The sequence below is a fragment of the Macrobrachium rosenbergii genome, chromosome 55, assembly GCF_040412425.1.
Source record: "Macrobrachium rosenbergii isolate ZJJX-2024 chromosome 55, ASM4041242v1, whole genome shotgun sequence".
In the NCBI taxonomy this organism is placed as follows: Eukaryota; Metazoa; Arthropoda; class Malacostraca; order Decapoda; family Palaemonidae; genus Macrobrachium; species Macrobrachium rosenbergii.
Window position 1 is genome coordinate 14,972,215 of NC_089795.1, and position 10,684 is coordinate 14,982,898.

General features: G+C 37.7%; 1 protein-coding gene across 2 annotated transcripts in view; it reads right to left on the minus strand.

Moving 5' to 3' along the window:
• LOC136835153 (uncharacterized) overlaps nt 1-10,009 on the minus strand; it is a 60,382-nt gene extending 50,373 nt beyond the window's left edge. For both annotated transcript variants that reach the window (XM_067098357.1, XM_067098356.1), the window contains exons 1-2: nt 9,895-10,009; nt 2,652-3,318 (exon numbers count right to left, since the gene is read on the minus strand). The gene's annotated coding sequence lies outside the window, so the exon portion shown is untranslated. The remainder of the gene's footprint in view (nt 1-2,651; nt 3,319-9,894) is intronic.
• Between the last annotated feature and the right edge of the window lie 675 nt (nt 10,010-10,684).

Genomic DNA, 10,684 nt, shown 5'->3' on the forward strand with positions numbered 1-10,684 from the left:
GTAAGGATGTTTATCATTCAGTTTCGTAGCTTTGCCTCGTTCAGCGGATCTTACTAAGAGTTGTGTCGTCAGATTTGCCAAGTATCTAATCAACGGAACAGAACATGAAAACCACAGATATTTCTACGAGGAAATTTCTTAAATTGCTGTATGTCAGGAACATTAATGACTGTCTGGTCTTCACTGACTGGTCATTATCAAAGTTACGAGTCTCTTATCAGTTGCTAAACCAGTTGCTCCGTCACCGTCGCAGTTCGCAGTGATGGAGTACATTGCTTCCCCTTTCGCTCCACAGATGGACCGAATGCAAACAACTTCTTGGCAAAGATATAAGCAAATAAAAAAATATTCTGTCTTTTACCACCATGATAACAGAACCCACATAAGCAATATTAATTTTTTTTTTAGCAACGAAAAATTTTTTATGCATACCTGTGATTTTTTTCCCCTAAATTCTGTCTTCGGCCAAACATTAGATATGCGGATATTGTTTTAAATAAAATAGGAAGAAAAAGAATGGTACATTTTTGGATGGCCAAACTGACTAGGAAACAGGCTGATGTGTAAACATCATATGTCTATTCTTGGATTATGTAAGCCAGTCTGTCTTCATGTTTACCTTAGGCACCTCCTAGATATATTGCCAGATGAACCGAGATGTGATGCCCTAACAGCCATGACAGAGATATTGATTCAAGTCACACGTCTGACTTGATTTGCACCTCATGTCTAAATCCAAAGTCAAATCTTACATCACTGCTTTCGGTAACCATGACCAGTAATGACCGAGTCCACACGCAGAGGCCTCTAGCCATACTTTCTATTTGGGCACATGCTCAGGAGCGGATCAAAATGCATTTAAAGGAATATGCCTAAAAATGTCACTGCATTCACTCAATGAAGTACAGCCTAATTAGTAAGGACAGACACTATTTAGCTTTTATTAGTTTTCTGTAAAAGAATAGTATTGAGGCGACCATTTGTCTGCCTGTCCACACTTCTGTCCGCCCTCAGATCTTGAAAACTACTAAGGCTAGAGGGCTGCAAAATGGTATGTTGATCATCCACTTCCAATCATCAAACATACCAAACTGCAGCCCTCTAGCCTCAGTAGTTTTTATTTTATTTAGGATAAAGTTAGCCAGAATCGTGCGTCTGGCAACAATATAGGCCAGGCCACCACCGGGCAGTGGTTAAAGTTTCATGGGCCACGGCTCATACAGCATTATACCGAGACCACCTAAAGATAGATCTATTTTCGGTGGCTTGATTATACGATGTACAGAAAACTCGATTGTTTTTAAACTGAGTACGGTACATTTTTGTGTGTGTGTTTGTGTTTGCATGTGTCCCTCCATGAATGATTCCACGAACATTAAACCACGTCTCTTTTGACGGCGGTTCCCTTTCAGATGAGCCCGGGATGGTGTTCGATCAGTTTTAATTGAAGAAGAATGCTGAACTGAACAATACGGTAATAAGGTTCGGCGATAATTATGATGGGAGCACTATTCCTGTGTCTGCACAATGTAAGACTTCGCATGCACTTCATTTTTAAGGAATTGTTTGAACATTTATCATTAATTACAAAAAAATGGAATAGTTATAATGATGTTATCAGTTGCCCTATGTTTGGATAATAATAAAACTGTTGGAACTGCAAGTGAACATTACAAATTCCCATTATCGTTTTATAAAAATTTCCGCACACTGTCTTAGATATCAATAACTGGTCATCAGTCGGCACAGAAACGGCTTCATGAGTGGATAAGATTGATGGCTCGGATAAAGCAAGCCTAGAAATCATTATAATTTCTCCAGTTTTTATGATGTAAAAGAAGTTTGAAGTAAAGACAGGGGTCAAGATCCTATTGTGTGTGCATATACGTGTATATATGTGTGTGTGTGCGTGTGTGTCCTAACAGTATCCAGTTAATAACATTTAATTTTGCCTTGTAAAAAAGTGGATATTAGGTTTAAAATGATGACCGGAAAGCTCAGTTCTATCGTTGTAAGCCTGTTCTAGTGATGCTTTATCGAATTTTCCGCAGCTGATAATCAGATTCAGTGGTACGTAGTTTTCTAAAAGTTATGTTTCAACTGTGACCAAATTATGGAATAATCATGCTAGCTATGTAAGTGATCTTTGGAATTTCAGCAGTCGAGTCAGGGTGCAGATGCATTTCCGTTTGCTTCATGAATCTCGATAACTACATTTAATTATTTTATCTTATTTGTTTTTCTTTTGTCATATCACTTATGTAGTTTATTCTTTCCTTCTCTGTTTCTTTTTCCGCACTGGTCTGCTTCCATATGGGAGGCCTTTTTTTTTTTTTTTTTTTTTTTTGCAGCATCCTGCCTTTTCTAGCTAGGGTGCAGCTTAGCTAAAATAATAATAACAATAATAGTCACAAACTCGGTTTGCAAATTAGAAGTAAATTTCGATCTAAATTCATGTGTTCATAAGGGGCTGGGACGACTCTTGATCATTAACGGTCACTGAACACAGACAAAGTAAAAAATTTAAAAAACGAGAGAGAGAGAGAGAGAAAGAACCAGTTTGCGTTCTCACCAACATGACAAAGTACTCTGTAAGGAAGAGTCAGTCCGACCACCATCACCAAACAACAGTAGACGTAATGATCACTTACCGTTGATGAGAACCTTTTGATTGTGCCTTTGACCTTATCGGGGTGAAGCCCTTGGCGCTGGAAGGTTTTGTTAACCCTTGGCTTGGTTGGGCTCTGCTGCCGGAGGGGCTTTCCCTGACCTATGGCGAATTGGCGGAGTGCCAAAAAACTCTGCCGCCAGGCCGCCCTCTTCTTCTTCCTCTTCTTCTGCTTCTTCACTTCTGATACCTCGCTGTTTTTTTTTTTTTTTCTTTTGTTATACCGACGCTGCTGTTGTTGCCTTTGTGGGCTGGTTTGCAGGCAACTTTGGCGCTGCTTTTATCTCGCCTTCTTCTGTCTTGGTTTCTCCTTCGTTGGTATGTCAGATATTCCTCCTCTGAGTTGAGCGGTTTTATCCCCGTCTTTTATTTCTCCTTCGCAATTTGTACTTTTGTCAGTTTGAAGCGCTAGGTTTCCAGTGCCTCATTTGTTTTGTCTCTAATTTCTAATTTAATCACAACGTTTCACCGATGAACTGTAGTCTAAAAATATGGGATACATATGTTTACATTTTATGCTTCTCTCACTAAGTTCTCTCTCGAACACAAGTTTTCATTAACCGTCACTTTCTTTACTCTCGGGTTGCATTTTTGCCCGCAAAGGTCATCACGTTCACCACACCAAGCTTCTTTTTCTTACGTAGCTGCCTCTGAAAAGAACAGGAAAATCAGAGATTATGAGTCTGGTCACATATGTCGGGTGTTGCTTGCTCTTCAATTTCCTTTCCTTATCGAGAGTTTGGTGGGGAGGATAAAACACTATGATACCATGAACAATTCCGGCAAACATAAAGCATCAAGAAAATGTATCTTTCCTTAATAGAAATATAGAAAATAATGGCAATAAACAAAGACGATATTCGAAATGCTGTTGGTTTTTATAAAATTCAGAATACCATCCTTGCATAGTAAGTGGTTGCGTGATTGATCATTAAGTTGTGGGAAACATAAAATAATCTATGGCGCGATGGAGAATGTCAGTACTGTCATTCAAGACTGTTTAGCTTGGCTCTTCGAGGATGGCAGTACCTGAGAGCTGCTCTCTCGGTTCCTCCATGTACTGCAGCTAAATTTGATACTAGATGCTTATTGTAGTCGCTTATGTAATTGTTTGGCTCCTGGAAAACACAAACACACACACACACACACACACACACACACACACACACACACATACACACATATATATATATATATATATATATATATATATATATATATACATATATGTGTGTGTACATATATGCATATGTATGTATACATATATATATTATATTTATATATTCCAAAATAACCGAATGTTCAAAGTCACTGTCTATCCTTGTTTCTAAACTAAGCCACGCTTCGAATCCTGGCTGGTGAAGAAGCACTTATTAATCATAATTCTCCTTCGGTGTAGGGTATTCCAAAGATATAGTGAATTCGGCAATAAACGATATTTATGGCTTAATATTATATAATAATATATATATATATATATATATATATATATATATATATATATATATATATATATTTCATATATATATATATATATATATATATATATATATATATATATATATATATATGTTTTGATCATATTATTTCCCCACAGTTGTGTTTATGCGTTTTTATTGTAAAAAGACACACGAGCTGGGTCTGACCATCATTATTACATGGTTTCGTTGTCGAAACTCCAGCAATTGCTGATGAAGCGGAGGTTCCTGATTCGGTTTCCAACTGGAAAGTAGAAATGGAGAGGTGAGTGAGTAAGTGAAAGATATCATCTCATGGTAACGGGATCCTGGTTCTCTTTTTATGAAAGCTCAGCTTTACATTACGTTTTTCGAGGTGCAGACACCATCAACCCAGATGATCATTTTGAATTACCTTTTTGTTAATCGAAACCGTTAATCTTGTGCTAAATTGAGAAATTAACAAGCTTGACTCAGTTCGTAATGTTGAAGACTGTCCGATATTTTAAAATATCAAATGATTATTTTTATGACTGGGGAGATGACAGAGAAAATCAGATCAGAATTGAATAATTGGACAGAACATATACAACACGAGAGATTGACATGAGTCCATAGACCTCTTAAGTAATAATAATTTGGCAAGAATTATGAGCAGTTAGGAAGCCAAAAACTTCTACCGTTAACCTGTACATGCCTTTATAAGTCAGATTTTGTAAACAACAACAACAAAAATTGTTATAAAACATTTACAAAAAAATTCGATGCAATTCATTCATTGGTTTTTCGTGATTATAGTGCAGTTTCTTGTGCAGAGGGTGGCACCTTGGAAATGTTCTTCTCCCACTATGTTTTGATGCTGTTTCAAATAATATATAATAATGATAATAATTGATCTTCTGGGACTATGGTATCAGAACAGATAGGGTGATACGTGCCAGTAGACCAGACTTGACGTTGATTAACAAAATCAAGAAGAAAGTATCACTCACTGATGTCGCAATACCATGGGACACCAGAGTAGATGAGAAAGAAAGAGAAAAACTGATAAGTATCAAGACCTGAAAATAGAAATAAGAAAGATATGGGATTTGCCAGTGGATATTGTACCCATAATCATAGGGATACTAGGCACGATCCTAAGATCCCTGAAAGGGAACCTGGAAAAACTAGAAGCCGAAATAGCTCCAGGAGTCATGCAGAAGAGCGTACTATTAGAAACAGCGCACACAGTGAGAAAAGTGATGGACTCCTAAGGAGGCAGGATGCAACCCGGAACCCCACACTGTAAAAACCACCCAGTCGAATAAGATGACTGTGATAGATAAAAAAAATTTTTTTAATAATACTAATAATAATAGCAAATAATAATAATAATAATAATAATAATAATAATAATTATTAATAATAATAATAATAATTATTATTATTATTATTATTATTATTATTATTATTATTATTATTATTATTATTATTATTATTATTATTTGAAACAGCATCAAAACATGGTGGGAGAACAACATTTCGAAGGTGCCACCCTCTGCACAAGCAACTGCACCATGAGCATGAAAAACCGGCGAATGAATTGCATCGATTTCTTGTAAATATTTTCTAACAATTTTTGTTGTTTTTGTTTACAAAACCTGACTTATCAAGGCATGTACATTTTAATAATAGAAGCTTTTGGCTTCCTAGCTGCTCATAATTCTTGCCAAATTACAGTATTACCACTTAAGAGGTAGGTCTTATATTTCCTGTCCATTTCTTCAGTTCTGATGTGATTTTCTCTCTCACCTCCTGAATCACGAAAATAATCAATATTTAAAATATCAGACAGTCTTCAACATCACGAACTGAGTACAGCATGTTAATTTCTGAATATAGTATTATTATTATTATTATTATTATTATTATTATTATTATTATTATTATTATTATTATAATTATTCATGAACATGCACTGTTATGGAGGTGCCAAATAGGTAATTAATTTGCCAAGGAAGTTCAAAGGAACAGAATAACCTTCATATGAAAAAAGAGAAAAGCAGACTACCAGCTGGCCTTATGCCAACACAGGCCGCTGATCCAAGTGCGGCAAGGTGCTAGCGGCTAATAAAGGACTCTCCAGCCAACAAAGACTGAATAACGACCCATTAGTAGCTAAATTTATAAGTGGATTAAGACGTTCTTTAAACCTGTCAACATCAGCATCTATAACATTTCAAGAGAGACTCCTCTACGGTTTTGCAGTAAAAGGACTCAAAGACCTTTGGTACTAAGGCAATGTGACTTTGCGCCCTTCAGCCAAATTTGAAAGTGATGTTCAGCAGAAATGAGTTGCACCTACTCAGCCCATCGGTGGAAACTTCAAAGTCGTAGAGAAAACTATCTTTTAAAACTGAACTTACGAAAGATGCCAAACACGAGATATATAATCATAATATAAATCTTAATTGATTACCGTTTTAATAGATAGCAAAAAGAAGAAAGGGAAACTACTCTTTGAGCACTTACATATAGAAGAAAGGATCCCGGAAGTTAAAAAAAATGTTTGAAAGGTGGATGGAAAACATTAAAAATGTCACAAGATCTGCTGAAACAAATACTATCTGACAGGTTCCCTCGCTCAGTTCTTGCGAGACACGAGGCGTGAGAGACTTTCCCTTGAAGCCTTCCTCTGAACTTGAACTTGAACTTGAGCCGGAATGAGGCGGTGGTTGGCTCCTCAGACGTTAGACATTTTACTTTCGTACTTCTCGCGATTGTCATTTTTTTCCTCTCATTTATGTACGGAGCCCCTGGGGACCTTGTGCTTGCTCGTATTCTTACGGAACAAGCACCTTCTGTTCACACACACACGTGCACAGCGCATACGCACACGCTCGCATATAAATGTCCATTTTTGTGCCATACGTTTTTTAGTCTCTGGAGAGCTGGAGCCAGAGGGAGATCCCCTCCCGGGTCTCAGCAAGCATTAAGAGGTGATGTCGTTGGCCCGTGCCCCGGATCTCGACTCACAACGCTTCCGCTAGTACCCTTTTACAGCTGGGGTTGATTAGTGGCTGTAGTCTGGGCATCATCCACGAACCTCACAACTGCGAGCTCAGAACGGTACCAATGAGCCGTTTCCGGCAATGAGGATGGCTCCTGAGAAAGCAATATAACTTGGGCAAAGTCTCATGCGGAAAGCCCATCTCCATTGCCCTTTTTTTTTTTCACATATAGAGGGATTCTTCAGCAGCGCATCGAACTTCTTACGGAATTTGTATTATTCACTTAAATCATCTTGCTCCGGCTTCCTAAATATCTACATTGAGCCACGACTTAACAGTATCCCTCTCCTGCCTAAGATTGCTTTTCTAGACCCTTCCTCTTTCAATCTCTGCACGCAACCAAACAACATCACACTCACGTACACACATATGCATGCATATATATATATATATATATATATATATATATATATATATATATATATATATATATATATATATATATATACTTGCTATATATATATATATATATATATGGTGCAAATAAATAGTATGTCAAAATACTTGCTGGAAATGTGAAAAGTTCCGCAGTATATGAAAGTTCCAAGATATGCGTATGTTTTTAAACTTTTCGTCCATCTTCTGTGGACTTTGTAAATAATATACCCTAGAATATTTTAATATAACTAAGTCCACAAAATATTGACGACGAAAGCTTCAAGAAATTCCTCTCTCTCTCTCTCTCTCTCTCTCTCTCTCTCTCTCTCTCTCTCTCTCTCTATATATATCTATATATATATATATATATATATATATATATATATATATATATATTATGTATATACATATATATATATGTATATATATACATATATCTATATAAATATTTGCTGAGCGGGGCAACAAAAGGCAATACAAATACCAGTGGCACAACTCACATCGTTCAGTGTTCTTTTATTCTACATGTTCCTCCTCCACTTCCTATTTTCCATATGTCCACTGCATATTCTTAATAAAGGATATAATTACATAGTATATTATGATAATTCCATGTGTTCTCTTTCTTTTTTAGTTTTATGTAAAAGAAAACTATTGAGATGGCCATTTGTCTGTCCGTCCTCACTTTTTCTGTCCGCCCTCAGATCTTAAAAACTACTGAGGGTAGAGGGCTGCAAATTGGTATGTTGATCATCCACCCCCCAATCATCAAACATACCAAATTACAGGCCTCTAGCCTCAGTAGTTTTTATTTTATTTAATGTTAAAGTTAGTCATGATCATGTGTCTGGCAGCGCTAAAGGTGCCAACAACACAGGCCACCACCGGGGCGTGGCTGAAAGTTTCATGGGCCGCGGCTAAGAGTTTCATGGGCCGTGGCTGAGTGTTTCATATAGCATTGTACTCTGTTGCGCCGAAGAAGCTCCGGCGCAATTTTAACAATTTTTTCGCACTCTCATCGTGAAGGTAAGCGTCATTTTCGATGTGATTCCTTTTGCTCAAACCTTGAGAGTTTTGGGTCTCAATGTGGTCAACGGTACAGATCTGAAATCAGTACTGGAGAATTTCGGAACAGATGTGCTTACTCCTGGAACGGGCGTGATATTTCCTGAGGTAAAATCTATAGGTTGTAAGTGCCGTTACAAATACATTAACGTATAATTTGAATTTTTGTCAAGAACATTTTTCTTGTCATTATCCTCACAGATATTACCTATGACGAAAGTTTTCTCCCTTGCAGAAAATTGAAGATATCTTTAGTCCTGGCACTTAATATAGTTTGGATTGACCATTGGAAAGCTTTTCTGTTGCTTCTCTCAATTCAGCTATTACTGCCACTTATAATAATAATAATAATAATAATAATAATAATAATAATAACATAGAGTAAACTAATGTCATTTCCTAATTTCCCAAAGAAGGGAATACAGCAAATTCCTGTCGCCCATATACAGTACGCATTTGCTAAGCAGTGTCAGTCACATGATGCATTATAAGATAAAGAAAGAATGACGTTATTCTTCGAACCACTTTTCTCACTGGTCTTGGAGCGTCCGTTTGTCATCGGGGAATTTTAAGTAGCACTGAGTAACTAATCACAACTTCACAATCTCAACACTGTCTTTGCGTCGTTAATATAAGAACACAGTCACCGGCATAATTATCATATCTCCATGAGAATGAAAAATGATGGTTTCTTCGCGATCACGCCCGAGGGATTCGTTTTTGTGTTGCGTTGAAGTCTCTCGTTTCTTGTCCATTGTTGCGTCGATATTTTTGTCCCTTTTCAACAACTGAGTTTCTTTTTCGTTAGATAGACATAAAGACAATAAACAGCTATTGACAAGGGACTAAAAATCAAACATGCCCACGAAAGAAACGGCCGATAAATAAGAAATAGAAGAGCCTCTATCCATTATTTACTTTAGACGCAATAGTGAAAGGGCAGGGAAAAGGACAAAGAAAAAATACAGATACGACGGCAAAAGGAGAAGGTTCCAGGAAATGAAAAACATACAGCCATAGACATATATTTCATCGGATATGCAAGATTAATCCATGCACACACACGTATCAATAAAATGATAACAGAAAGTGGATATTCTAAATATTCTATGAGAATTTACAAGCAAGCCCTGCACACATGGTCTGATAGCCACAGCTAGACTTAGAACCGTAAAACGTCTCATAGACGAGACGTTGCTGTCCTGAACGAAGACGGAATCCCTGAGAGTATTGGGGGGGGAGAGAGAGAGAGAGAGCAGTTGGAGCTTCTTACCACTCTGTTGCGACCTTCCCGACTGCCTGGCCTGGATCAACTCCCGGGACCACTTGCAACCTTTAGCGTACCTTCTTCACGCCCACTCACTCAGCCTTCTTCCCACCCACCCACCCACCCACTCGCACAAGCTCGGGACCCTTCTTAAGAGCTCCAAAGGGTCACAGGCACTGACACTACCACTTGCGCTAGGGCGACTGGTGTCATTCCCCCGGCCCTGCTAGTCAGTCTCCGGGCACATCTGGATTGATTTTTCATTTCCTGCCCGTTTTCTTTTATGTTAGGTTTACACCCTAAGTTTTTTCCGTAAGTTTGCTGTTCAACATTTGATCTCTGTCATCATTTAACCAGCGGAAGCTGCAATTGGAGCTGCTGTTTTTTCTTTGGTGTTTGAGTGGATGTGTTTGACATTTAAGTACAACCTCCGCTGCCGTGATGAAACCCGTTAAAATAAGGGGTCACAATAATTACAAAAAATTCATAGTATTTGTTAGTTATTATTAATCTTTACAGCTTCAGTGGCTAACTGTATACACACACACACACGCACGCACACACACACACACACACACACACATACTTACTACAAAGCAGTACGGGGGAGATGAGAGAAAGGGCAACGCAAGGCTTACCATGAGCCAAATAAATGAAAGATCTTTTGGTATATTGATAACTGCTCCTTTTTTCTTTTGCTCAGTATGATTCATTTGTAGCTTTCTCCCCCAACCGAAAAATAAACCTCTTGGAAAAGATATGCTCCTTATTTAGAAAATGTTCTCTTGAGAGAACG